This window comes from Aotus nancymaae, unplaced genomic scaffold (genome assembly GCF_030222135.1).
Source record: "Aotus nancymaae isolate 86718 unplaced genomic scaffold, 86718_ANA_hifiasm-v0.15.2.pri h1tg000067l, whole genome shotgun sequence".
NCBI lineage: Eukaryota > Metazoa > Chordata > Mammalia > Primates > Aotidae > Aotus > Aotus nancymaae.
The window spans coordinates 3,167,606-3,193,594 of NW_026988482.1; the positions used below are offsets into that span (position 1 = coordinate 3,167,606).

The 25,989-nt window shown below is 43.6% G+C and overlaps 1 long non-coding RNA gene across 11 annotated transcripts in view; it reads left to right on the plus strand.

The window, feature by feature from the left end:
- Positions 1–25,989, plus strand: part of LOC135270792 (uncharacterized) — a 718,673-nt gene that overhangs the window by 658,463 nt on the left and 34,221 nt on the right. For all 11 annotated transcript variants that reach the window (XR_010338923.1, XR_010338920.1, XR_010338921.1 and 8 more), the window contains one exon: positions 14,766–15,051. This is a non-coding gene — a long non-coding RNA (uncharacterized LOC135270792). The remainder of the gene's footprint in view (positions 1–14,765; positions 15,052–25,989) is intronic.

Genomic DNA, 25,989 nt, shown 5'->3' on the forward strand with positions numbered 1-25,989 from the left:
ACCCAGGCTGGAGTGCAATGGCGCGATCTCGGCTCACCGCAACCTCCGCCTCCTGGGTTCAGGCAATTCTCCTGCCTCAGCCTCCCAAGTAGCTGGGACTACAGGCGTGCACCACCATGCCCAGCTAATTTTTGTATTTTTAGTAGAGACGGGGTTTCACCATGTTGACCAGGATGGTCTCGATCTCTTGACCTCGTGATCCACCCGCCTCGGCCTCCCAAAGTGCTGGGATTACAGGCGTGAGCCACCACGCCCGGCAATCAGTGATTTTTAAATATTCATTGAATAAAGTAATAAATCAGAAATCATCAGAAATAACTAATTTTTTAAATAAAGATTTGGAAGCCACTTCCTTTGTTTCTTAGGGGTTTTTTTCTTCTTAGATGCGTGCATAGCTATATTCTGTAGCAGCAGTTTATTTTTAGACCTCGTAAAGGTTGTAGATTCTGTAAACTATGTACAGAATATTCCTTTCAACATGGGATGTGAGACTGATCACAACACGACCCATAATCGTATAATTTCTAATCAAAAGTAAGTGTGACTTTGGCATAAGCCAAATTTTAAGAGGAAGTAAGAGTACAGTGAAAATTCTCAGTCTACTGGGCCTTTTACTCAAGTACTTCTGTGGTTACTTCCTCCCTAAATACACCATCCCAATCTATCCTAACGAAACTATCTTAATTGTATTTTTATAAATAATCAGTGAAAATAAAAAATAAATATGGTACTTCTGGCTATCAGAAGTTGAATATATTGAATAACCAGCTTGTCTTAGAAGCTAATCTATGAACTATTATGTATAAAATAAAAGAGAAAAGTTGTGTGGTAAAGATAGACGGAGTGACCCAGGTGGCTGAGTAGATCTCCTTGCTACTTCCATCTGAAGAAAAGCTGAAACACGTTCATTCGTTCAGTAATTCATAATCCTATGCTATGTGCCAAGCACCGTGTTAGGCACGAGGGATGTCATAAGGCGTAAATGTGTGATCCCTTCTTTACAGAGAAGAAAGAACTACAAACAAATGATAGGAAAATAATTCAAATGTAAAGTTTGTGCCAGGCATAGCAGTAGCACAGAGGAGAAGAAAAGTTGTGACAGTTTCATCTTTGAATGGCTTTGCTAATCTGGCTTTCTGTAACTTACTGTAAAATATCACCTACTGGACAAAGCCAGGAAGAAGGAACATATTATAAGACTTAAGTATTTGAATAATTTATAATGGCCTCATTGCTTGGAAAACTTCAATTCATTTTGGCAACATGATGAGATCACTTGTCTCAGTGTGGAAGATAAAGCATACAGCATTACAGGGCCTGAAAAAAGAATATCCAATTGTAATTACAGTATTTTAAAAGAGAATGAAAGTCACTATTATTTTCAGTGGCCAGGAGCGAAATTGCCTGTTTACTCCAAATTTTAGCAGCGTATTTATCTACCTTAGATTTCTTATCTCTGAGTTAAGCAAACCATTTTAATTTTAAGCAAAGCCACAAAGCATTATTTCTCAAAATACATATTTAATTAATAGCTTATTTACTCTGCTTTCTTCTCACTTGACTGTGAGCTTCATCTAGGACAGAAGGTATTTCTTACAGATCTTTTTTTGAGATGGAGTCTTGCTCTGTCACCCAGACTGGAGTGCAATGGCGCAATCTTGGCTCACTGCAACCTCCACCTCCTGGGTTCAAGCAATTCTCCTGCCTCAGCCTCCCGAGTAGTTGGGATTACAGGCACACGCCACCACACCCAGCTAATTTTTGTATTTTTAGTGGAGACGGGGTTTCACCATATTGGTCAGGCTGGTCTCGAACTCCTGACCTCGTGATCTGCCCGCCTTGCCCTCCCAAAGTGCTGGGATTACAGGCTTAAGCCACCGCGGCTGGCCTTTCTTATTGATCTTTACATCCCATGCCTAAGCACAATTCCTGGCACACAGCAGACAATAAATTCTTGTTAAAAGAAAAATGTAAATATAGACCTTTAGCTCTTTGCCAACTCCCAGAATTCAAGTTTTCTAGTGCCCGTTATTTACAACCTTTTCTTGTTTCTTTCTCTTGGTAAGATCAAACAAAGGAGAAGGATTTCCAAATAGCCTAATAGTGTATCAGTGTTTCAACAAATTAAAGCCCCAGGACTTACCAGGGGACTTTAATTCTCATAAAAAGAAAAGAAACTGGGCCGGGCTCGGTGGCCCACACCTGTAATCCCACCACTTTGGGAGGCCGAGGTGAGCGAATCACCTGAGATCGGGAGTAAGAGACCAACCTGATCAACATGGTGAAACCTCGTCTCTACTAAAAATACAAAATTAGCTGAGCGTGGTGGCACATGCCTGTCATCTCAGCTACTTGGGAAGCTGAGGCAAGAGAATTGCTTGAACCCGGGAGGTGGAGGTTGCAGTGAGCCAAGATCATGCCACTGCTCTCCAGCCTGGCGACAGAATGAGACACCATCTCAAAGAAAAAGTCCCAGCTACTTGGGAGGCTGAGGCAGGAGAATTGCTTGAACTCGGGAGGAGGAGGTTGCAGTGAGCCGAAATCGCACCACTGCACTCCAGCCTGGCGCCTGGCGACAGAGCGAGACTCTATCTCAGGAAAAAGAAAGAAAGAAAGAAAAGAAACCTTCTATTAACCTTTACATGTAAACCCAAAATTGTGCACTCCCTGAAAGTGTTCCTCCTGTTGGATATCTATGAGATTCCTTTGCAAACAGAAAACTGCAAACATGGCCCCTAAACGTCATGTAAAATGACCGTATTTATTATTTTTATTTTTATCCTCACTCTTGCAGTAGTTGTTGTAAATGGCTTGGAACATGCTAAACAAGAAACCCAGCCCCTACCTGAAGAGTAAGCAGTTGAAAGGCACAAAGAAGTACAATGGATTTAAAAGCCTCTTGAACAGCCTTTTGCTGCATGGATGCCAGGCAAGACCGTGTGTGGCAGCAAAAGAGTTGGGGAAACTGCTTTAAAAACCCATTAACTAGGAATGTGCAAAGGCAAGGAACAACTGGGAAAGGAGGGAGGTGCTTGCTGTTCAAAAGCCTTTTAAAGGTGACCACATTTTTGTTGGCTTTTTGCCTGCAACATAAAATGAGGATGAAGTATTGAATGGCTAGCAGGCTGGTGAAGGTGGAATGAATGACCTGGGCTAGAAAGTCAAGGCTGAATTTTGAGACGCCAACTCTGGACCATGTGCAGCTGTTGAAACAATTCTCAGCAACGACCACTTAGACTTTGAAGTAAACACGAAATTCAGTCAGCCTGCTCAATCACCCTTTCATTTTAGTGTTTTTCTTGGTCCCATAAATATTTGCCTGTGCTGTCTTTGCTGCAGATATTAAGGAGTTAATAAATTAGCCAGCCAACAGGCAGGAGTCGGGAAAAGCCACAGAACTTAGAATTGAACAGCTGACAGCAGATTCTGCAGGTGCAAGATGGGAATCAGCTCTGCATTTTCTATGTAGCACAGTTTTCTCTGCCTGGCCTGTGGCCTGATTTCCTGGCCTCTTTGGGATAAGCTGAATTATAAGACAGAGAATTCCAGAAGATCTTGTTCTGTGATCCTAGGAACTCTAGCTCTTCAAAAGGAAGCAATCTCCTTCTATGTTTAGACTGATAATATTACATATTGGTGGCAGCCTTGTAGGATTTTGGTTTCACATTAGGAAAGAAAAATGCTCTAAATGCCATCCTACTTAAAGAAAAAATGGTGGATTAAACTGCACAGCATAACAAATCGGCCGCCTGCAACTGGATGTCCAGGAGTATGTAGAGTGTGGCGTGTGTGTGTGTGTGCGTGTCTGTGTGTCTCTGTGTGTGTGTCTGTGTGTGTGTCTGTGTGTGTGTCTGTGTGTGTCTGTGTGTGTGTGTGTCTGTGTGTGTGTCTGTGTCTCTGTGTGTGTCTGTGTCTGTGTGTCTCTGTGTGTGTGTCTGTGTGTGTCTGTATGTGTGTGTGTGCCTGTGTGTGTCTGTGTGTGTGTGTCTGTGTCTGTGTGTGTGTCTGTGTGTGTCTGTGTGTGTGTCTGTGTCTGTGTGTGTCTGTGTGTGTCTGTGTGTGTGTGTCTGTGTGTGTGTGTGAAAGGGAATCACTACTTATCGAATACATAGGTACCACAGTGAATATTAAAGTCATAACAGAGTATGGGAAAGGAGAGACATGGGCTGCATTCAAGTGCATATGTCTAATAAACTACTTTTTTTCGTATTCTTCTAATCATCCTATTTGATGGTAATGGACGTTCAAGGCTAAACTCTGCACTGTGGCAGTTATTCCAAATCTTTTTGGCTCGATAGTGGTAAAAATATTAATTCCATAACACTTGAAAATGTCCAATATGATCCTTGATTAGCAAAACATTCCAGTGCTTCTTCCGTGAAGGACTTTGGGCTGCCTGCAAGGGTGATGGTAGAACTGGCTGACTGAAAATTAATTTTTTCCATGCTGGTGAATATGGCCTAGGCATCCAAACCCTTTTGACAAAACTCTATTATGAGGAACATATTTGTAATAAGGACAGAAAAACTCGGCGATCTGGGGTTTTCTTTCCTAAATGGAGTCCAGGAAGGACAGATAAATACCTCCAGTTAACAACGGTTAAAATGGGAGCTAATCGCGACTATTAAATCTCAGTTTGGAGTTTCTCTTTCTCTCAGGACTACTTTAAGTCCCCAAAATTCCATGCTTCCAATTTCCCCTTCTACAACTGAAGATCCCGTGATTTAAATCATAAAAGATTAGCTATTTTCGGACACTGGCCTTGTATTAGTTTGACAGAAAATTCTGAAAAGGTGCCCCCAATCCAAAAATGTCTTTCCCGGACTTTTTGTGGGGACCTGAAATTCCACCATTAGAAATTTTAATATTTAGAGTCAGACTCTCTCCTTTACTGACAAATTCAATTTCAAAACACAGTAAATGTAAAAATAAATGTATTCTGCAAATATAATTTTTAAGTATTTGTGGGCCAAAGATAAAGGAATATAGAAATGTTAAGTTATTTATGGCATTAAGGAGGTAATATTACAGATTACGTCTTCATTTTAAAATTTCCCTTTACTATGCTTATAATAAACATTAATAGGGAAAAAATTAATATCACTTTTAAAGACTCTAATTCTACCCGACCACTGTATCTCTAGCTAGTGGAACCTAAAATATAAGTCACCAAAATTTTAAAATAAATAAAAATACTCTCAGTGATTTATGACTAGATTTAGGGAGAAAAACACAAAACTCAACAAATATGCACTTACAAATTAATGAGTACTTGCTATGGAGAAGGCACTCTGCTGAGTGACACAGAGGACACAAAAATGGCCAAGATCCGCAACCCCCCCTTCAAAGAGCTTATGGCATAAGGCTAGTCACACTGAAGAAAAAGCACATGTTATCAGTCATCAGTACATTTTGGTGAATCCATCTATTAGCCATTTGTTTCCGATTTTGAAAAGCTGAAGGATGGGGCAAGCCTAGGACACTACCTAGGAAAGATCAGCCCGGATTAAGACACTTAATGAAGGAAGATGAGGGCGGTGGGCACAGGCCGGGGGAGGCGGTAGCACAAAAGAGGGGAGAAGATGAGAGCCAGGCTGACGGCAAACTGTGCGTGTCGGAGGGTGGATGTGCTAGCTGACTTCTAGCAGGTAATCTTCAAAATGTAACTGGACCACAACAAAGTCCTGTTCTTATCCAAGAGCGCCGAGCATGTGCCTTCATTTGCACAATGTAAACTCTGAAGTAATATGTATTTTCTTATAAGCTTAACTTTAGTAAAGAATGATTAGTCTAATGATTTTTGAAGTTCACTCAAATATCTAATATTTGCAGATATCCTTATTTCATTACTTAGTTCCAAATATTTAAAACCAGATGAAAGCAAGTAATGTCCTTAAGGAGTCAAGTTCATTATCAAAACAAGATATTTTCCAAGTTGTTTGGAAAATGGTTTACTTTCTCTTTTTTCTCCTTTTCTAGACCTCAAAATACATTGAGTTTTCCTCACTGGTAAAGAAATATAACATTGAGGAGTATCAAGTGAACCCCTTTAACAGGCTTCAAAACCATACCACTAATGTATTATTTTAAAATGTTTTCTCTAAGACGCATTTCGTACAGGGGAACACTCTTTAGGAAGTACTGAGACTCACAGGCCCTAAATTTTAAATTGGTCTCTAATACTCCATTTGATAATTAATATCCTCTTTTGCTCCTCCCCATCTATCGCATTTTCTTTTTCTTCTTCTTTGTTTTGAGTCACCTTCTTCGTTCTTAATCCTTCCTTTTGGGCCAGGCTGTCTGCCCTCTATAGCTATATTTACCTCCTTCTTCCCTTTCCCCTTTAACCTTTCCTAGACCTTTAGATTATGAATGCTGAAATTTTTGACTCATTGTTTTTGCCATAGTGAATTGAATTTGCCTCCTCCACAAGATTATTCTAAGAAAGCATACTTTTAAGAATCCACAACTATTGCCAAATAGAGACAACCATTTGGCTCAACTTTATATATATTAAACCAAATGTGTTCAAAGATGATTTCCTACTCCTATTCTTACTCGGTATGTCCTGTGACTCTCCTTTATTATGTCTTTCTAGCACAGTGGAAACTTTAGCTATCTGTAGTTCAGTCTGAACTGTACATGGGGCAGTGACAATGGCCTTCTGACCCTATGGCTCTTCCTGGCTGTGGGTAGAATTGATAGCACTTTTTCAATTTCTCCCTTGTCTTTGCTTGAACATACTGGAATTACAACCTCTGACAAAGGTAACATCCCTTTTGTAGTGGAAACAAAAGGGGTGTGTAATGAATTGGTTAAGATTACATTGCATGTTTAGATGATGAAATCAAACTGCAGCTCGATTCCTTTATTTCCTCTAGCTGGACCTGGTCTTTCAATAAGACATTATTGACTGGCATCTTCCCCAGAACAAGTGCTTTGGAATATAGTCTTGCTGCTCTGAGTTCTTTAGACTGGGAAGCAACGATGGTATAGGTCAAGAGAATCCGGTATGAGACAGTAACGCCCAGTACCTCAGGATAGACACTATGGATGATTCATAGGTGGTATTAATGGAATAAAGGGTCCTGAGACTTACATGGGGAGCTAACCCTTTTCAAATTAACTAAGGTGACAGAATATGAATGACAGGTTTATTTGCCATGTATCCACAAAAATTCTAGGGCTAGGAGAAGATAGAGGAAGGCAATTTTTAAAACAATTCACCACTCTAGATTATGCTATAATTACATTATAAAACAAATTTTTAACGTTTATGAAGATGAAATAAATGCCACAGTATGTGGGATTAACAAATGCTATCTTTTTACCACAAATCATATCACCTTTGGTTGCTCTGGATAGCAAATTATTGGCGCCTTTCTTCCTTTTCCTTTACATTACTTTGTCTTTATTTTTCTTTTATTTTTCAAAAACAAGATCGCTTACGATTTTTGCTTTTAAAAATGATATAATACCCATATTGGCTGCAGAAAATATTTAAAATGTGTGCTTTTCAAAGACTGATCAGATCATTTATTCATCTTTAGATAAAGATGATTATATTCATCTCAATTATTTTTGCCAAGGACTGTAACACTAATTTTACTCTTTCTAAAAATTAAAATAGCAAACAGTTTATATAAGGTGTTGATAATTACCTATATTATTGTACTGCTGTGACAGATGTTGGCAAAAAAAGCCTAAAATGCCTACAGCTGTGCACTCCATGACATCTAGTTTATACTCAGACAGAAGGCTAACAGATGTTCTGAACTGTCACTTTGCCTAAATGTTTTTAAAGTCTAAGGATCTGCTTTATAATTCGCCAGAGTCTGGTTTGGTTTCACAGAGGTTCTCAGAATTCCCATCTGTGACAATTAATGTTGAAGACATTGATAAATCAACCCTTGTGTTTTCTCTCTTCTTTAAGTAACAGGCATCAGTTTATATATGGACGGTAGATAGTAAAATCTGTTTTTATATACATCCTATTTGTAAAATTATCTCCTCAAATACAGATAGAATTGGGCTATAAGGATACATGGAGGTTTGTTTTGAGCCACGGAAAGGGCCAGGAAATCACCTATTCTTTTCTTTCTGATAAATTACATGCACCTTGGAAGTAAAATGTTAACCATTTCCAGTGAAAATTTTCAAAAGTTACATCTGTTCCAGTGAATAAAAAAGTATTCTGTTATTTTTATTCGGCATTTTAACAGCTCTGCTCACAACAATAACTCTTAATGGTGCAGCTTGTTAGAATAATGAAAGAAGAAAATAAATGGCGTTGAGGAAGCACACAGCACATCTTCTCCAGCTTGACACCCTGATACTTCCTCTTCCCAAACATACCTTCAGATCCCTCATACAGAATTACTGCCCCGTGCAGAGGCCATCAATGCCTTATTTGCTGTTGCTCTTAATTTTAACAAGCTGGATTCCTGTAGTACACTTGCTTAATAGTTTAAACATTCTGTTAACAATCAGGTGTTTGGCCTATCCCGTTTCTCCCCTATTCTGTATAGAAATATAACTCCAAATAGTACATCTTTCTGGGTTTGTTTCTAAATTAGTCCCCACACTTAATTATGAGGATGAGAGGGATGCCTTATTCCTCTTTGTTATAGGCTAAGCTCTCAGTAATCCCAAACAAAAGAGCCAGTTCTGGAAGATATAGGATTTGCTAGCAGGATTATGGTCTCATAGATAATGATGTGCAGTCAGCAGAAGCGAAGCTTTATTTTAATTCAAATAAGCTAGTAAACAAACCACTGACAAGTCTGCTGGTGAGAGTAACTGGCTGCTGCTGCCACACTGGCAGCAAAATTAGAGAAAATCTATTATACCCTGTTCACCATATGTTTAATTTAATACAAGATACAAATTAAACTATTCACAGTGCCCATTAAAATAACAATACTTTTTTATATTTGAATGTTTTAAAATAATTTCTCCTGACCTTTTAAAGGGCAGTTTTGATACAGGTGACTATCAAGGGTGGGGGAAGGTAGTTAATAAAAGGAAAAAATTGTAATTGCCTTCCTGAAAAAATAAAAGTATAAATGTTCACTGGTTTGCAGATGTTAATAAGGTTAATTAGCAGTCATGCGTTCTGCTACTACTATTTTTCCCTCCCATCCTTTGGGTTTCTGAGGCTAGGGTTTTAAGAGTGATACTCAGTTTGACCTACGTGAGTCTGTCCTCATGGAATCATTACCTGGATGAAGCCAGCCTATGGGTAGCCTTAGAACTAATGCCAATTGAGACCTACATTCTGAAAACTCAGTTTAAACTCTAGGCCTAACTCTGGTATGGAAAAAGACACAGACTTTTACGTTACTGCTTTTAGTCAATCTCTCTGCAGCCAAAAGATCCTAAGGGGAGCCAGAATTAAGAGGCTTCCTTCTAGAGATAGGAGAGAAGAAAAAGACAAGCCCACAACAAACTCGTTCATAATAATTTTTTCTCTCATACCCACAAGAGTCAGCAACCAATGATGCTTGCTTGAGTCTGTGGGGACTCAGTCTACCGGATTCTAACGACCAGACTAGGTTTTAAAGTTACAGAGGTAGATTCGAGACCCAGATCTGCTGTTTCCCAGCTGTGAAACCACAGATACTTAACCTAGCTGAATCTTCCTTTAGTCTGTAATGAAGGGATGTTGGGGTGAGGGGAAGTATAATAATTCCAATTTTATAGTATTATTATGAGAAGTAAATAAGAGAAAGTATCTGGTACATAATAGGTACTCATTAAAGATTAGTTCCTTTCTTCTTTCACTCGCAAGCAAATAGAAATGCTGCCCTTTCTTCGAGGGTGAAGGGAGAGTGTTAGGAGGAGCTGGAGGGGAAGGTATGAACAAAAATTCCTGGAATCAGTTTCTTTGGATCATTAATTCCTTGCCACTGCCAAAACCCAAAATGCATTCTCCTTTTCTCTCCACATTCACCACAATACTTATTCTCTTTAAGGACGTATCAGTAAGCCACCCAAACCAGCTGCCTATTGTTGGGCATATGAATTAGAAAAATAAAAAAATCACCATTACACTTTGAGATGTCTTTTCCAACTTTTATGTACAGATATGGCACTGAGTCTACAGTTGGGTTCATGGGGTTGCCGCATGTGAATTTCGGTTTGGAGACTATAAATCCAGCAGATCCAACTAGGTACTGGTAATGACAATATGCAGAAGGTGTGCATTTGGAAAATGGCCTTAGTTTCCACGGTTCTTGAAGTCCAACAGATGACATTAATATTTTACCCCCCCAAAAGACCGAGTTAATTTATCTCGGATTGATGCAAGAAGCTCTTTTCAAAGCGTGGTCCTGGTAAGGATATGCCAGAGAAACACGAGACAGGTGAGAGACCAGAGATAGGTCCATGTGTTCAAACACTGGATATATCGTTAATAAGAAACTGAAAAGAAGGGTCACAAAATCTGTGGCCTACTTTAAGTGTTCAGCATTTTAAAACTAACACTTTAACACACGGAGACAAAGCGCGCTTGTACGTATCGCTTCATTTTGTAGACAACAAAAGAACTAAAGGGCCTGGAAGGCTCTCCGAGGCCTTGCTTCTACCTCTAGGTGTGCACTTAGTGACACCCTTTTCTAGTCCCAGAGCGGGAAACAGAGGGAGCCTCGGGGTTCGAGGGGCGAGCGGGGTGAGAGCAGGCCCTCGGCAGACAGGCGGCCGCGAGCCGCCCGTGCCCTCCCCACCCGGGTTTCCACGCGAGCCCCCGCGCGTCCCGCGCTCCGGAGAGGCTCTCCCGGGCTCGCCGATCCGCCCACGGGGTGCGGGGAGCGAACCAGGGGTCGCCCTGTGCGCCCGGAGGGACAGACGGTTCCAGATTCATTTCCGCACTGGAGCCTCGAGCCAGGGAGCGCCCGCCCGCGCCTCGGAGCAGCACGAGCCCGCGGAGGCGCGTGGGGAAGGGGCGCGGGGAGGGCCGCGCTAGGCCTGGGGGCCGCGGCCGCGTGGGGGCGCAGTTCCGGGGGGCGCCGGGCAGCCCCTTCCGCCCGCCGGCCGCGCCCCCGCTCCCCCACGCCGCCAGACGCGACCCGGCCGCCCCGCCCCTCCGAGCCCGGAGCGCCCGGAAGCCGGGCCCGGCCCGCCAGGACGCGCTTCTCCTCGGGTCCCCACAGCCCCCGGGGCGGCCGCGGAAGCCGCTTCTAGAGCTTCGGGAAAGGCGGCTTCCAGTCCCCTCGCGCGCGCGTGCCCGGGCTGAAGGTTCGCAGCTGGCGTGTGCCTTGGAGCCACGTCCCGCGGCAGGTCGCGCTCGGCGTGGGCGTCGCCCGCCGCGGCCCCCGGACACCCCGAAGTGCGGCCTAGTGGGGTGTCGCGTCGTTTTGTTGCCAAGTGAACGAGTGACTCGTGTTCGGTTACACGCTCGTCATCTCCGGGTGTATTTAGAAGCCCCGCGTGTCTACACCTCCCGCCGAAAGTGGGACGCAGCCGCGCCCGCCGGAGCCGCGCTTTCCCCGCGGTCGGCGCCGGTGGAGGGGGCGGGAGCGCGCGCGTCGCGGGAGGCGGCCCCGGAGGCCGAGGCCGGGGGTTCCGGGCGCCTGGGCCCGTCTGTCCACGTGCGGAGCGCAGAGGCGGCCGGTCAGGGCGTGGGGGCCGCTTCAAGGCGGTGGACAGCGAAGCGCGACACGCTGCCCTCCGTGCGGAACGCGTGCGCCTGGCCCTCGGGTCACCGGGACCGCCAGACCCCGATCGTGCGTATCGCGTTTCCTCACCAGCAGCACTCGCGACTCAGAAACGCCCCGGAGCCCCTCGGGCTGGGCCTCGCCGCCATCAGTCCGCCTAAGTCCCTCTCTGTGACCTCCCCGCTTTACCTTTCCTGCCTCCCTCCCGCCCTCTCTGTCCGCCTGTCCTTTTCCCCTTTCTTTTCCTTCCTCAGTCCAGGTCGTCTGTGCGGAATGGCGAGTATTCACCGACGTCCCAGTCGGAGGGTGAGGGGAAAACCCCACCCTCCACGTCTCCCCAGCCAGGCGCTTGCAAAATTGGGGGTGCAGCTTTGGCTCCAGAGCGCTCCTGAACAGTAAAGTCTGCAATTCAGAGCCACCTGTACATAAATGCCCATAAATTTCCCAACCCCGTGAGAACGCCATCTCTACGACCAGCATCGTCTCCGTGATGTGTGTTTGCTCCAGCCAGTGCCCTCTGGATTCAGAAAGTGTTTTTGTTTGTTTACTGTTTGTTTTTTAAAGGCAGTTTTCCAGTTGTAGACTACTGGTTCCTGACCACCTCATCTGTCAAGACAGTTGGTCAGTTTGGCCCCGCACCTTGCATCTTCACGCTCTACGTTTTTTAGTTAAATGCTGTCTTTCCCTATGTCAGATGAGATGTCATTGCATTACAGTTTTTGAGACAACTTTTGCTGACTTGCCTAAAAAATTATGTCTCCCTGATCTCCCACAGGAGAGCGAGGTCAATTGAGGGATTTTTAACTTTCTTATGGCTGGGATTGAATAGATCCAAGTAATAAGACACACCAGGTTTCCTCACCTTGGCTCACCTTGGGCTACTCGCTGGTGCACTCCTATCTTACAGTCTTAGACTCCGCCCAAAACCCCTCAGTGGAAAGAAGACAGCAGTTCAGATTCTTCTTTCAGGTTGTGGTAAAAAAGAAAATGGCTTTTTTTCCAGTTAGTGCATCCTTTGTAAGTTTTGATATCCGAAAAATATATATGACACAAGAACTGCCTAAAACATTTTACATTCACCCTCCCCCATTCCACCTTTAGTTGGAAGAAGCTTCTAGTATTGATTGAATTTTGCATAATGTCCCTACCCTCTCCTACAATACCACAAGTAACAAATTCACGCTCCTTAGCCTGTTCTGTTGAAAGTCACTTGATTTGCCCTCTTCACGTCCCTTCTACCCCCAATGCACTCTCACTTTTACAGAAACATTTTTCTTGATCCAGAGAGTATTGGAAGCTGCATAACTTTTTTAGTATTGTCTTGAATTTCATTTTTTTCTGAGATTGGACTCTATCCTGAGATACAAAATGAATTTTTGGGAAACAACCATGTGAAAAATTACTTTATTTTCTGTTTTGATGTCTTTGTTTTTCCAGCTTCATAGGAAAGGCTTTACTTGGTGTTGAAGTGATAGTCCATGAAAATTCCTTATTAGATGACTCCAGACCAATTACAAACCAATAACGTAATTGTTTCCAAAAGGGAAAGTAGTGAGATCAGTTACGCCAAGGGATTTGCTTGAGTGTTTATCAAGGGGAAATGAACTGGGTGAGGACAGAGGTAGAGAATCCAGTGAAAAGTGTTTTTCAGATTAAAGCCATTTTTCCACACTGTTGTCTTGCCACAAGTGACGACACACAGAGCAGGAGTCACGAAAGTGGATTACTGCCGCTCTGGGCTACTGGAGGCCCAGAGAGCCCTGGCATCAATTCCTATAGAAAGGTGGACAAACCTATTCAGTCACTAACACCGTCCCCTGCAGCGCCCTCACTGCCGAGTCCTCATGCTCTCTCAAAGTTGATACAGACCTCGGGGGTCTAGGTGGCAGGGCTTCCCTGGGGAGAGGAGGCGGATGCTGTCTGTGGAGCTGAGAGGGAGGAAGCCAGTGGCTGGAAGAGCAATGAGGGGTAGGGTGCTGTAACAGGAGGGCTGTGGCCACCAGTCCCTCGCGTGGCTGCAATCAGTGAGTCAAAGCTAGCTAATGATAAATCAAAGAGAGCCAAGAGTAGGACCTTCTGGGTGCTGGAGAGTAACCTTTAGCCGGTTCCACTCCTCCCACTGGGCTCCCATCCTAGGTTTTCCAGAATTGGAGACCTTGCTGGAGGAGAGGGCGAGTATGGTCAGAAAACATGCCTAGCCCCGTGTAGCCTGCGCATACTGGTGGGGGCTTGCAAAGATGAGGAGAAACACCTCGGGATGAAAGAAGCCCTCAGTGATCCGTGTGTCTGGCTCATACAGTTGTGCACAGCCAACCAGGCAGTGGGGGGAGAGGAAAGCCTCATTTTTTTTTTCAGTCACTCTATCTGGGGTTGCTTATCTCCGCTCCCCCAACCCTCCGCCTCACCCCATCAGGACCAAATAGAATTGAAACTTCATTGCCTTTGCCTGTACTGAGCCTAAAAACTCAGGGTTTGATAAGGTTACTGCAGCAATGATACAATTGTAGATTTTTAAAAGCCTCCTCAAAGAGACAGATGTTTGGGCTGATTAAGAATTGAGGAGGGAACCTGCAGCTGCACCAAGGAATAATCTATTGGACAAATATTTTAATAAAAAAATATGAAGAGATCAGCCCGACCTTGCAAGGTCTTCTGCTTTAAAAAAATCTTTATCAAACCCCTATTCTATGCCTTCAATAAACAGAACCCATTACCTCACGGCATCTTTTGTTGGCCCCATACAAGAGAGAACAAAATGGTTATTCAGGGGAACGCTTTCGATTTTTATTGTGGGTAGCCCGCACAAAGAGCCGTGTTATTGTATTTAAAAGAACCATCTGTAGCAGAAACAATGGCATCAAATTATCTTTGAATACCCACTGAAAAAACATAAAGCTTTTTTTTTTTTATTCTTCTTCTGTACGGTGGGGGGACAGAGCAGTGTTAGGATAACTGACTTTTTTGTTGTTCTCTGGGTGCATTCTTCTCGCTCCCCCTCTCTCTCCCCCTCACCCTCTCTCTCTTCTCTCTCTCCCTCTCCCTCTCTCTCTCTCTCTTTTAAAAAATCAGCCATTTGGGGTTTTAAGCCATAAACGATTTTTCTTGTTGCAGGGGATTGCAGTGGCAAAGCTAGGCTAGGTCTTGGAGGCTGGTGTAAGGCGATGCGGGTGAAGCCAGGAGGCTGATGGAAAGACTGGGGGGAAGAAAAGCCGAAATGGATTCACGGTGCTTTGGATGAAGGACGAGAGGGGAACTGCAAGCTCCTTCAACTCGTTCTGTCCGGTGAGAAGTGATCAAGCTTGGGCTGACAAGAGGCTCAGGGAGCCCTCACGTTCTTTCGCTTTTTTACCTGCCAATCAAACTGCTACAAGACAACACCCTGATCTGGCATGGACATGTAAGTAGCTTGCAACCCAACTTTGACATCCACTGCTGGCTCACTCCTCCCCCCACCTCACTTTCTTCCCCACTCATTCTGGTTTTTTTTTTTTTTTTTTTTTTTTTTTTTTTTTTTTTTTGCTTTTGACCTTTAAGAGATCTGGAAATACACCCTGTGTGGCAGTCATTTAACACTGGCAGATTTACGTCTGAAAGCGTTAACTTTTGGAATTAAATGCTCATTTAGATTTCTTTAACAAATGCAGAAATGAGATGACATTTTATTCTATTCTGGACGGTGTTGATACTGAACACAATCAGTGGTCTTGCCAGGGTGTGTTTCTTTTCCTGTGAAAATGAAGGCATAGATCCGTGAGCCCCCAGAAGGAAACCCACTAATGAAAAATGCAGGCTTCCATCTTTAACATGTTAAACTCTAGCATTTCACTCCCACAAAGAACCTCTTCCAGACCAATGTTACTAGAATGGAAAGAGTGATCTGATTCGAAAGGTACATCTCATTCAGGGGTTGCTACTTCCATCGGCGTCTTCACTATTTTGGTGGTGGTTAGGGGTGGGGGAGGTCGCAAAACAAGAAGGAGACATGGCGATACCTCGATTTTTATGAGATTGACATGGAGGGGGTAGAAATGCAAGGGGGCGGGCTAAGCGGGAAACATTACCTGGGAGAAGGAATTACAGAGCATGGCGAAGCTGGGAGGTGGGAGGGTTCTGCGGGAAGTCGCGCGCGGGTGACAGGGCTTGCTCTCGGGCGCCCTCTGATGGCAGCTTGAACCAGTGTTTTACTTTCGTAATGCAGGGCTCGGAAAAGCAGCTGGGTTTTTGTTATTGCTCTTGTTTTTTTTCCTCCGCAGACTTAGAAACTAGAGACTATGCGTGGAGTAAATGGATTGTTTTCGGCCTAGGAACTTATGTATACGTCTTAAACTCACCGATGTTTCCTCCTCAAACATCCCCCCCTCTTCTGAAATCTTGTTAGACTAATAGAGGAGGACAGGCTAATGGCAAATTGACTTATGGAGGGTGGTCCACGCCCAATTAGCCACTGCGGGCGGGGGAGGGGGTAGGATTCCTTGCCTACCTGAATCGCATTCTGACTCTTCTGATATACTCGAGAGGTGTAGGGGGGTGGAGTAGGAAGGGGTGATTTAGAAATTGCAGATTCTGACACGGGCTCATTATAATACAATTTTAAGGGGGCTCTTGGGAACCTCTGTTACTGCGACGTGTGGTGCTCAGGGCTTTCCTTCCCGCCTTCTTTCTCTTTTTTCTTTTTCTTCTTTCTTTCCTTCTTTTTTCTTTTTTTAAAATTTGGTAGATAAAGGTTAATCTTGGGCTGAATCATAGAGCTATGATTGACAAGAGAAAAGGTGTTGAGGGCAGGTCACGCTGTCTTATTTACAGCCCACTGCTTGCTGTAGAGCCTTTGTTAGGACTGGAAAGCTAATTTAGTGCTGATCAAAAGCACCACAGAGTTAAAGGACTGGTAATGACTGCTAATTTCATTTCAGCCTCATGCATCCCCAACTGCTGTAATTAAAGACACGCTATTTAAATACAGGTGAAGGGTTTTTTTTTTTTAGTTGGGTGGGGGGGTGGGTGGATTACAATTTTTTTTAGATTTTTTCTTATACTGTACTTGGGTGTTACGTAGTCCCAAATTAAATTTTATTATTATTATTATTTAGAGCCAATCCTTGTCATTTATACCTGGCTTTGCAGACTCGGAAGTGTGAAATGTGTCACTCACATAAAAGACCCTGTTTAAAGAAAGGGCGGGGCGGGAGAGTGCAGAGGAGTAATATTTAGGGGTGATTTAAATATTTGGGTCTCCTTTTTTTTCTCCTTCAAATTAATAGAAAGGCCTTCGATATAGTTAAAGGTATTTGAAACTTGGGTCAGGGTTAATAGGCCAAAGGGATCAGTGTCAGCTTTTTAAGTACTTCTAAAAAGATCATGTGAACAGATGGAAAAATATATTTTTAATTAAATAATTTTCCACACACTATAGCTGCAGTGTTGGCTCAGAAACAGTATAATTTCTCATCCGATAGGAGTTTCTTTATGAGAACATCAAAGGATAAAAAGCTCTACATTTTCGTAGTTGGTTAAAATTGATAACCAACCCCCCCCACGCGCGCGCGCGCACACACGCGCACACACACACACACGCACACACACATATACCAAAAAAAGAATTTAGCCTTTAATCTCTTTTTATCCACGAAGACTAAAGCTCTGTACTCGACCCTGCGAGCGGCTCTCGCCTTCCGGGGCTGGAACCCGACTCAGATGTGAAGCGGCGCTGAGCGGCGGCGCAGGTTCATGCCCAGCGCCCCCTGTTGGACACAGTAGGAGCTGCGCAGCGCCAGTCCCGGAAATCGCTAGAATCTTGCTCTGGGGTTAGAGAAAACTCTTTATTGCCCTCCAAAAAAGAAATGGGGTGCGGAAGCCAATTTTTATATCACTGAAAGATAATATAATTTTAACTCAATAAAAAAGTAAAGAGGCGATGCTGTAATTTGAATTCAATAAAAAAATAAAGACTATCCTAGTGCTCCTCCTCATGCCCCAGCCATCCCGGTTTGGTGTTGTAACTCCTTTTAAAGGTTCTGCGATGGTGAAACAGGTAAAGAAACGTGATGAAAAACAAAGCGGTTTGTTGTTGTTTTTTTTTTTTTGTAGCCGTGGAGAATCAAGCAAAGGATACTTCCTCCGTTTTGTCCACGTTTCAAAAAATTAAACGGAAGATTCTGCTGCTTGCTGCTTTGACGTTGTCAGCAGCGTCTTGAGTACCCTCGGAGGTCCTGCAAATATTGTCACTGAGCCTCCGAGTAAACGAAATAACTTGCTTTTACGTATTTATTTCCGGAGTGTAATTAAAAGACCAGTGTCGTCTTTGAGTGCTTCCCATCCCCCAAACCAATCTTGGTCAAACTTTTTCCTTCCCAAATACTGGCTAAGAAACAGGTGCCTGGTCTTTTTTCTTTCACGGTAGCCGTAGGATTTTAGGGAAGGTGTGCCAATGGTAAGGAAGGTTGTCTTTGAAATTCAGCATTTCGTCGACCAGGAATTCAAATTATCCTAGGGAAAGAGGAGAATTTTTGCACTTCCAAAAACTACTCGTCTACATAATAAAGAGCTTTGACTTTTTTCTCTTCTTTTTTCGGTCAGCAAGTGAGGGCAAAAGTAGCCTTTGAATTGTTTCAGAAAGAGAAACTGTAAAAATGGCACATCTTCTGAATTTAAAACAATAGGGAAATGTGGGTTTGCTTAATTGTTTCAAATCAAATAGAAATAATTCGTGTGCCAAATGAGCAAGATGTTTTAATATTTACATCTTCGGGGATATAGTTATTAATTTTAACTTTTAACCTTAAGAAGTTTAGAGATCACTCTTTTTAAAGTTTGTTTATTGACGGAAGTCGGCTTTATTTTTCATAAAGGAATGGCTTTTTAAAATATTGAATACTGTGGCAATGGAAGGTTTATGCTAGCTTTATGTTTATTCTTCCCATTCCCCAAATTAGCGAATTCGAGATAATATTTCAAGGGGAATTGCCGTTCAGTGCGATGACAAGTGACTGACTTCTCCATCTGGTTCCAGCACTGGATCTCGGCTTAGCGTGCTTAGTAAGTAGCTTCAGATGCAATGGCAGGAGAAGAATCAAGCCTTTTGGTAAATCTCTACCCCGAATTCTATCGAAATGACAGGCAAGCGGGATTCCAGCCGCAGCACCCCCACCCTTCGCTCTACCAGAAGGCTTGTCCCCATTCCAGAAATATGTAGTCGGTGCTAGTTTTGTGAACCCGCGCCAGCCGGGTAGGGTAAGAAGCGGCGCGCTGACGGCCGAGGTCCGCAGGCTGCGCAGCGGTTCCCGCAGCCCGTGGGGTAGGGAGGCCAAAGCCAGCAAAATGCTGGAGGCGACGCCAGAAAGGGAGTCGTGCCTGCTGTTCGGAAGTGAAGTCGGACGTGCAATAGCAGAGTCCCGGGGATGTCCACCCTGTGCAGCGCCCAGGGGTCCCGGCCTGTGGGGTAGCCGCAGGCCGCGGGGTGAAGGCGGGAGGGAGAAGCCGCACCTGGCAGCGGGCGCGTGGGCGTGCGGGAGCGAGTCCCCAACTTTCTGGGGCCCGTGGTGAAAGCATAACCCCCAGATGAGGAAAGAGCTAAACAAGCGGGCGGCCCAGGCCTGGGAATGCCACGCAGCTCTCCCGACGCAGTGTTCTTTCTGTGTTCCCAGGGGGCCCCCGCACCTGCCCGGATCCCACGCCCCAAGGCGGCCGGCAGGAAGGCGGCCCCTCCGTCTTTGGGGTCTGAGGAGGGGGCAGCGAGTGAATGATTCCTTAGTAGCAGGGAAAGTCGCAGCGGCTGGCAACGGGCCGCATTTCTCCGCGGCGGTAAAGCGCCTTTAGGGGCGGGGCGGGCATTTTTGGTCTCCTGTCCCAGCGTCCAGGCCCGAGCCCGCGCGGTTGGCTGGGCGCCCTGCTTTGTAAGTAACCAATCTTGCCGGATTCTGAGGACGATCCAGGCGGATGGGCCCACCAGGCTTAGGCCCGCCGAGCCCGTGCCAACTCCTCAGCCCCTTGTCCCCTCATCCCTCACACCTGTCATGATGAACCCAGGAAAGAACCCGAACTCTGAAAACAGTGCGTATGTACACAGTATCATGTATGTCCATCCTTCCTATATTCCAGCTTGATGGGGTTTGGAGCTTGATAGTTTTGGGTGTGGGGGACACGACTCACTATTAAAAATTAAGATTCAAGGATGAGCTCTCATGTATTAAATTTGCCCTTTTACTCTGTTTTTAAACTGTGGAGATCTCTTAGTTTCTTTGCTCCAACCCTGAGACAGACAAAGGCGCCAGGGAGAAAGCCCAGCCGGGCTTGAAGGAGTTGAGGTACAGACTGATACTCATCTCTCCATCACTCAGACGGGCAGATAAGCACTGCCAGACTGCGGGTCCTAATCCCGGGCCCAGCAGCTACGTGGGTTGCTGGAGGGTGTTGAAACACAAGTACAACTTGACACCATTGAGCCCACGGTGCTTGTCAATAATCTGTGAATTAGGTGCAGAGATTGTCACTGTAGATCATAACAGTTTCTGAAGGACTCATTACAGCCTATCGTGTCAATGATCTTCAAATTAAGGAGTGGGGGTGGGGCGAGACGAAAAAGGAGTGGGGAGAGCCGACAAAAAGGGAAGAAGGGTGGGAGGGAAGACAAAAGTCAGAGCCCCAGCCCGAAGGAGCCTTTAAAGATTATCAGGCCAGCGATCTGAGAATTCCATTGGGATGGGTTTGGAAGCCCAACTCCATCTGAGCCGGGACTGGAAGGGGGGCGCTGGGGGCAAGCAGAAGTGGGCCCCTGGGAAGGCTGACTTCTCAGGCACTTCTTTTGAGACCAGAAGAGCTTCTGGGAGAGGGTTCCAGATGTCAATGGGAGGCCTTGAGGATGCCAGCCGGCCCAGGATGGGTGTACACTTTGATTTAGAGCACTTTCCTGGGCAAGGCGCAGCTGCAGATCTTTGAAAAAAAGTGGTAATAGTTTCGCTTAGGGGTGATGGTGATCGTAGGATGACCTTTTCCCCCCAGTGGTTCGCTCTAACTTCTTTTCATGCCACAGGTGAAAGCTTTATTCCTTTTCCTCAGGTAGTAGTCCTCTCTGTCCCTCACATGTTACATAGATCTAATTTCTTTCCCCAACTTGCTTTTTTGGGTGCCAAACACATCAGCCCTCTGAGATTTTTTCACCTTTGTGGTTTGTATTGAGCCCAACTGTACTTCTGGAAAGGGAACTTGTAGATAACACAGTAGCAGTGTGTTCCATGAGATTCCAGAAGAAAGAAGACAAAATTCCATTTATGCGGTGTGGAAGGGACCAAGCTAAGGGAAAGAGGTTTTCCCTGCTTGGTAGATGGTCCTTGCAGTGAAAGGGTAGCCCAGCCTGCCCTGGAGTGTCATTTAATACTGGCTAGGAAAAGCTTAAGGAAAGTGTAGGTTTCCCTCACAAAAGTTATGGTCACAACTAAACGAAGTAATCACAGTTGGAGAATTTAAAACAATTGTTTTTTTTTCTCCAAAATGAGGGTAATGACCCTAGCCGTTGGAAAATTGGGATTCTAAGGGAGACCTTTTCCTTTGGTGTGATTGATTGCATAAGGTAGTGTGGTCAGTCAGAGAGCTCGGCATTGAGACTCTCAAGCAATGATCTACAGGTGTAAAAGGCCCAGTGGCTTTTTGGGCTACCTGGAGTTCCTATTGATCATCTTGCCTTTTAGAAAATTCTCTTCTCCTAATTTCAAAACTAAAAATCATGGATTCAATGCACCTGAAAACCACTGGTGGCAGCTCTTTACGTTTTTAAAGGGGAATTTACATTTAAAATAATTAAGTCATTTAATGGTCACACTACATTTTCTCCTGGACAATGGCTATAGTGCAAGGATAAAATCTTAACTTATGTTAAAATTGCTCGATAATTCAGAAAGGGAAATGAAATCGTGAAGTGTGAGTTAATTTCTCCAGGAAATATTTGAGCTAGAATATAAGAAGGATGTACATATATGATACTATAAGTAACATGATGATTACTATACACAGCTCGAAAGGCATACACAAACGATTATACACTACTTTTGTTGCTATAATTTAAAGCAAGGGGAAATATATTTAGTTTTATAACTATTGAATTCTTTTCAAAATGTATTTATTTCATCAGTGAGAATTAAATGAAAGAGAGGGAGTAAAAAGGGGAGCTGAATGCAAAGCAGTTCTGCATTCCTTAGGCTTCAAGGGTCCTTACAGCTCTTGAGTGAAATTATTTGGTGAAATTGGGTCTGGACTGAAACAGCAATTGTTATCCCTTGTTCATTTGTTAAGTGTAATACCACTTCTGGAAATTAAAAGCAAGGTGGTGAAGGGAGAGACAAGAAGAAAAAAGTATGATTAAGCAATTTGCAATTGCTAGTGTACCATGCAGCCATGTGCATACCTCCATCTTAGCACATAGAAAGGGATAGAGATATATGTTTATTCTTTGTCTCATCTAGAAACAGTCATTATAGTTTCTGGCACTAATCCTTCAGACTTCCAAAATCCGATCAGTTTGACATAGGAAAAAAAAAATGGGGGAAATGTGGATGAAAGAGTTTCTATCATTTTGAAAATTGTGTTATAAAAATTAAGGTGTCTGTTCCCTCTAGGAATTCCTGTGAAGGAGGCTTCACAGTCTAAAGGAAATCAAGTTTGACAATGGTACAATTCAGTTTTTAATTTCTGCTCTTTCTACATCCTATCCCTTTCCAGCTTATTTCTTGTTGATTATTTTCAGAAAGTATGCAATGCTCTTTGAAGGGAAAACAAAATCCTCTAATGCACTTATTTACCTTCATTTATATGTGTTTGTTTCTGAAATGAAGAATCAAGCTTTGGTCATTCTGGAAGTTGTGTAGCATGCTCCAATTTGAAGTGACACAGATCTTTTGTGACTTCCAGAGGAGAAGGAAATGTTTTTAACATTGGCTTATGCCAAGTTTCCTTACTCTGCAATTCTCAGATTTCTTGTATTACAGGATAAATATAAATAAAGTCTCATCTCACCAAATTGTACCAGCACCGTCCTAAACATTGAAGTTGCCCTTTATTTTTGGCCTTTAAAATTAGAAACTTTCCTCTAGTTGCTGCACTTTGCTCTTCAGTGGTATTTGCCTCTCGCTTACTGGACTCCTGGTATGAGCTCTCACTCAGTGTGATTGCTGCTATGGTCACTTTTAGAGGAGACTGTTGGAAGGTTAGGATCCGGAGGAAACATGACAAAAAAGGGAGGAAAAAACCTTCATTTGGCCAAATCTGGCTCCTAGTATATTTAACCAGTTCTAGAATTAGAAACCTTCCTGTACATTTTCTTCTATTTTTCTCACTTTTTTTCCTTACGTAATGAAATTAAAACTTTTGGAGCCCACAGTTGACATTTTTCAGAAAATTGAGTTATCAAGGCAGTAATTATTTCACGGGGAGATAAAACTCTCATAGCCCTAACTGTCAAATAGGGCCCTTTTCAGATTTTAATTACAAAATAAAATTAGTCTGCTCTTCCTCAGAATGGTTTGTGAGTGGTTAAACAGAGCTTTCCCCCAATACTGGTGGTCGTCAAACTCTGCTAATTAGCAATGCTGAGAAATTCCAGTTAACAAGGACATTCTCCAAGACTCTGCAGGTTCCCTGCCGTTTGCCTTCATTTCCATAAGAAGATTAAGAGAGGAGGGGAACACACTCAAATGCAGATGCAGAAAAGAAGCGTTTTTTAACAAGCATCATAATAGTAAGATGCTTGGCTAGTTCTCACCTAATTACTGCAAGTTAAACCTTTATTTGACACTAAGAAGAAAAAATAAGTCTACAGTCCCCTATCTCCACAAAATCGTCAGTTGGTTTCAGACATAATACTTGAGAGGAGGGCTGGGGAGACTTTAGGAGAGAAAAATCAACGTAAAAGATGTTTAAATAAAATTGAGTTTTGGGCTAGGGCCTATAATAGAACAAAATAAAATGAGAATATTCCAGGAGTTAGGTATTTTTGTTCCTAATTACTAAGCTTGCTCTAAAACTATGTAGCTTTTTGCTACCCATGGAAGGGAAGTGTTACACTCTCTTTTAGATTAAGCACTTTCAATTTTCATAAATTGTGCCAATAGCAACATTTTAGAATCTCAGAGGATGAAGCATCCTGTTCCAGGTCTTTTTTGATTGTCTGCTAGTCTCAGTGGTGTATTGTTGTTAGTCCTGTAGCTGTCTATCACAAATCTAAAACAGTGTTGCTTCTGTCATCTATTGGAATTGTTATAGTTATCATATTTAGGGATTAGAGATGGTACCGGGTTGAAATAGAGTGGGCAGTGATCTGATTTTTTTAAATGCATATGTTCTAAAAAATCTAATGAGAAAATGTTTCTGCTATCACCATCTTCTTTAATCTTATTTTCATAGCATATTATTATGCATAAACGCCAGCCACAGTTAGTTCATTGTCTCGATAAGTACAGCAGGCTTAATTAAAATAAAGCTGTAAATAAATGCAACCAATGATAACACAATTGTAATGTATTTCCATAGCTTATTTATGTGATAAAAGCAATTAATAAAAGACCTAGCCAACCCCTTTAACCTCTTAAATACATTATTATAGAGTTCATGCACAAACACATGCATCTGAGAATGTGTAAAAGCTTTTATATAGCTTCCCAAGGAAAAAAAAACGTGCCTTGAGAGGCAGCGAGATTTAAAAGATTTGCGTCTATAACAATCTGTTCCATCTGTTATTAGTATTCATTTTAACAAATATACACCGCCCTGATCCACATCAACTCCCTGGTTGTTTCTTCACACAATTATCCACAAGCTTTTTAAAGTTTTTGGAATAATGCTATTAAGCAGACCGTTACATACACGATCATAAAGTGGTGCTTGGTCTGCCCTTCGTGGCGTCTGGACAATCATAATTCATTCACACGCTGAGTCTCATAATTTGTACCTGTTTTTTCCCCATGGTCTGACCTCCCACTTATCTCGAGGTTGTATGTATATTTCTAAGTTAGGCAAATTAAATCTTATTCTTATGAGTTGGTTCCGAAGCTTATACGATATGTTAACTTTTCTTTTGTTTAGATTATGTATAATTAGTTTGATCTTCCATCCCCCTCATTTTTTTTTTTTTTTACCTTAATTATTTTCAAGCACCTTCTTTTAAAGGTATAAGTAATGGTCTTGGAAAAGCAAATCAACCAGCAGGGGGCGCACCAGCCACATCCCTGAAACCAGCCGCGCTGAAAAGCCGGTGGCCGCCTTCTCTTCCTTCCCCAGATCTTGTCAACCTTTTCTCCTTCCTAATCTCCAGGTCCTTGTTTACCTTAATATTTCACCTCGATTCAACAGAAAGCTGTGCTTTATTTTGGAGAGCACCGAATATGTGTGCATTTTGAGAAAGCCAGTCTCACCCTTTCCGGGTTCCCAAGAACTAAAGCAAACCATAACTTAAGAGAGAAAAAGGAGAACCTTTTGGGGGGTGGGGTGGGCAGGAAGGTTGACTGGAAATAACTTAAGGAAAGTCTGCAGAGTTCTTTTCTCTTTCTTTCTTTTTTTTTTTTCAACTTTTCGGAGTTTCCAGTGGGCATATTTAGTGTGAGTTTGACAGTAACAGGCTAGGGAGGGCAGAGATTGGAGAAGTTGGGGGTCGGAGGTGTGATTATGGGAAGAAGGTTAGTAAGGAACAAAACAAGCCACCGTTTTGTAAAGATAATAAATGGAACGTGGCTGCGAGATACTATTCAGTACATTTTCTTAGGGTGAGTAAGGGTAGGCCCGGGAGGAGGGGCGGAGAGAGTGTTACAGAAGAAAGCAAATAAGTAACGCGGATGGTTTAAGCCCTTTATAAAAAAGAAACAGCATCAGCGTTTTTGTTTTTTTTCTTTATTCCCCCCACCCCAGCCTTTGTAGTCAAGTGCATTTTAGCCACAAAGATCCCAACAAGAGAGTGGAAGGAAACTTAGACGAGGCTTTGTTTGACTCCGTGTAGCGACAACAAGAGAAACAAAACTACCTATTTGTAGCGGACGTGCTGCCATTGCCCTCCGCATTGAGCGCCTACCTATTGAAATCTTTACGTCGGGACAATGGGAGAGCGGCTAAAATTACCCTCTTGGGTCCTGGGCGGGCAAGATTCCTGAGCCCCTACCCCCGCCCCCATCTCATCCTCCTCTAACCCGGGCCTCGCCGGGCTGCTCCCCGCGCCCCAGTGCCTGCCGCCTGCTCCCTGCGTGCGCTGCCTGCACCTGTGCCTGGAGAGCCTGGACCCCGCCTCCCAGGCCTGGAGCCCCTCAGCGGCCCGGGCTTTGCGGCCACCACGGTGGAAACACACGGGGGAAATGCCAGGGCTGGT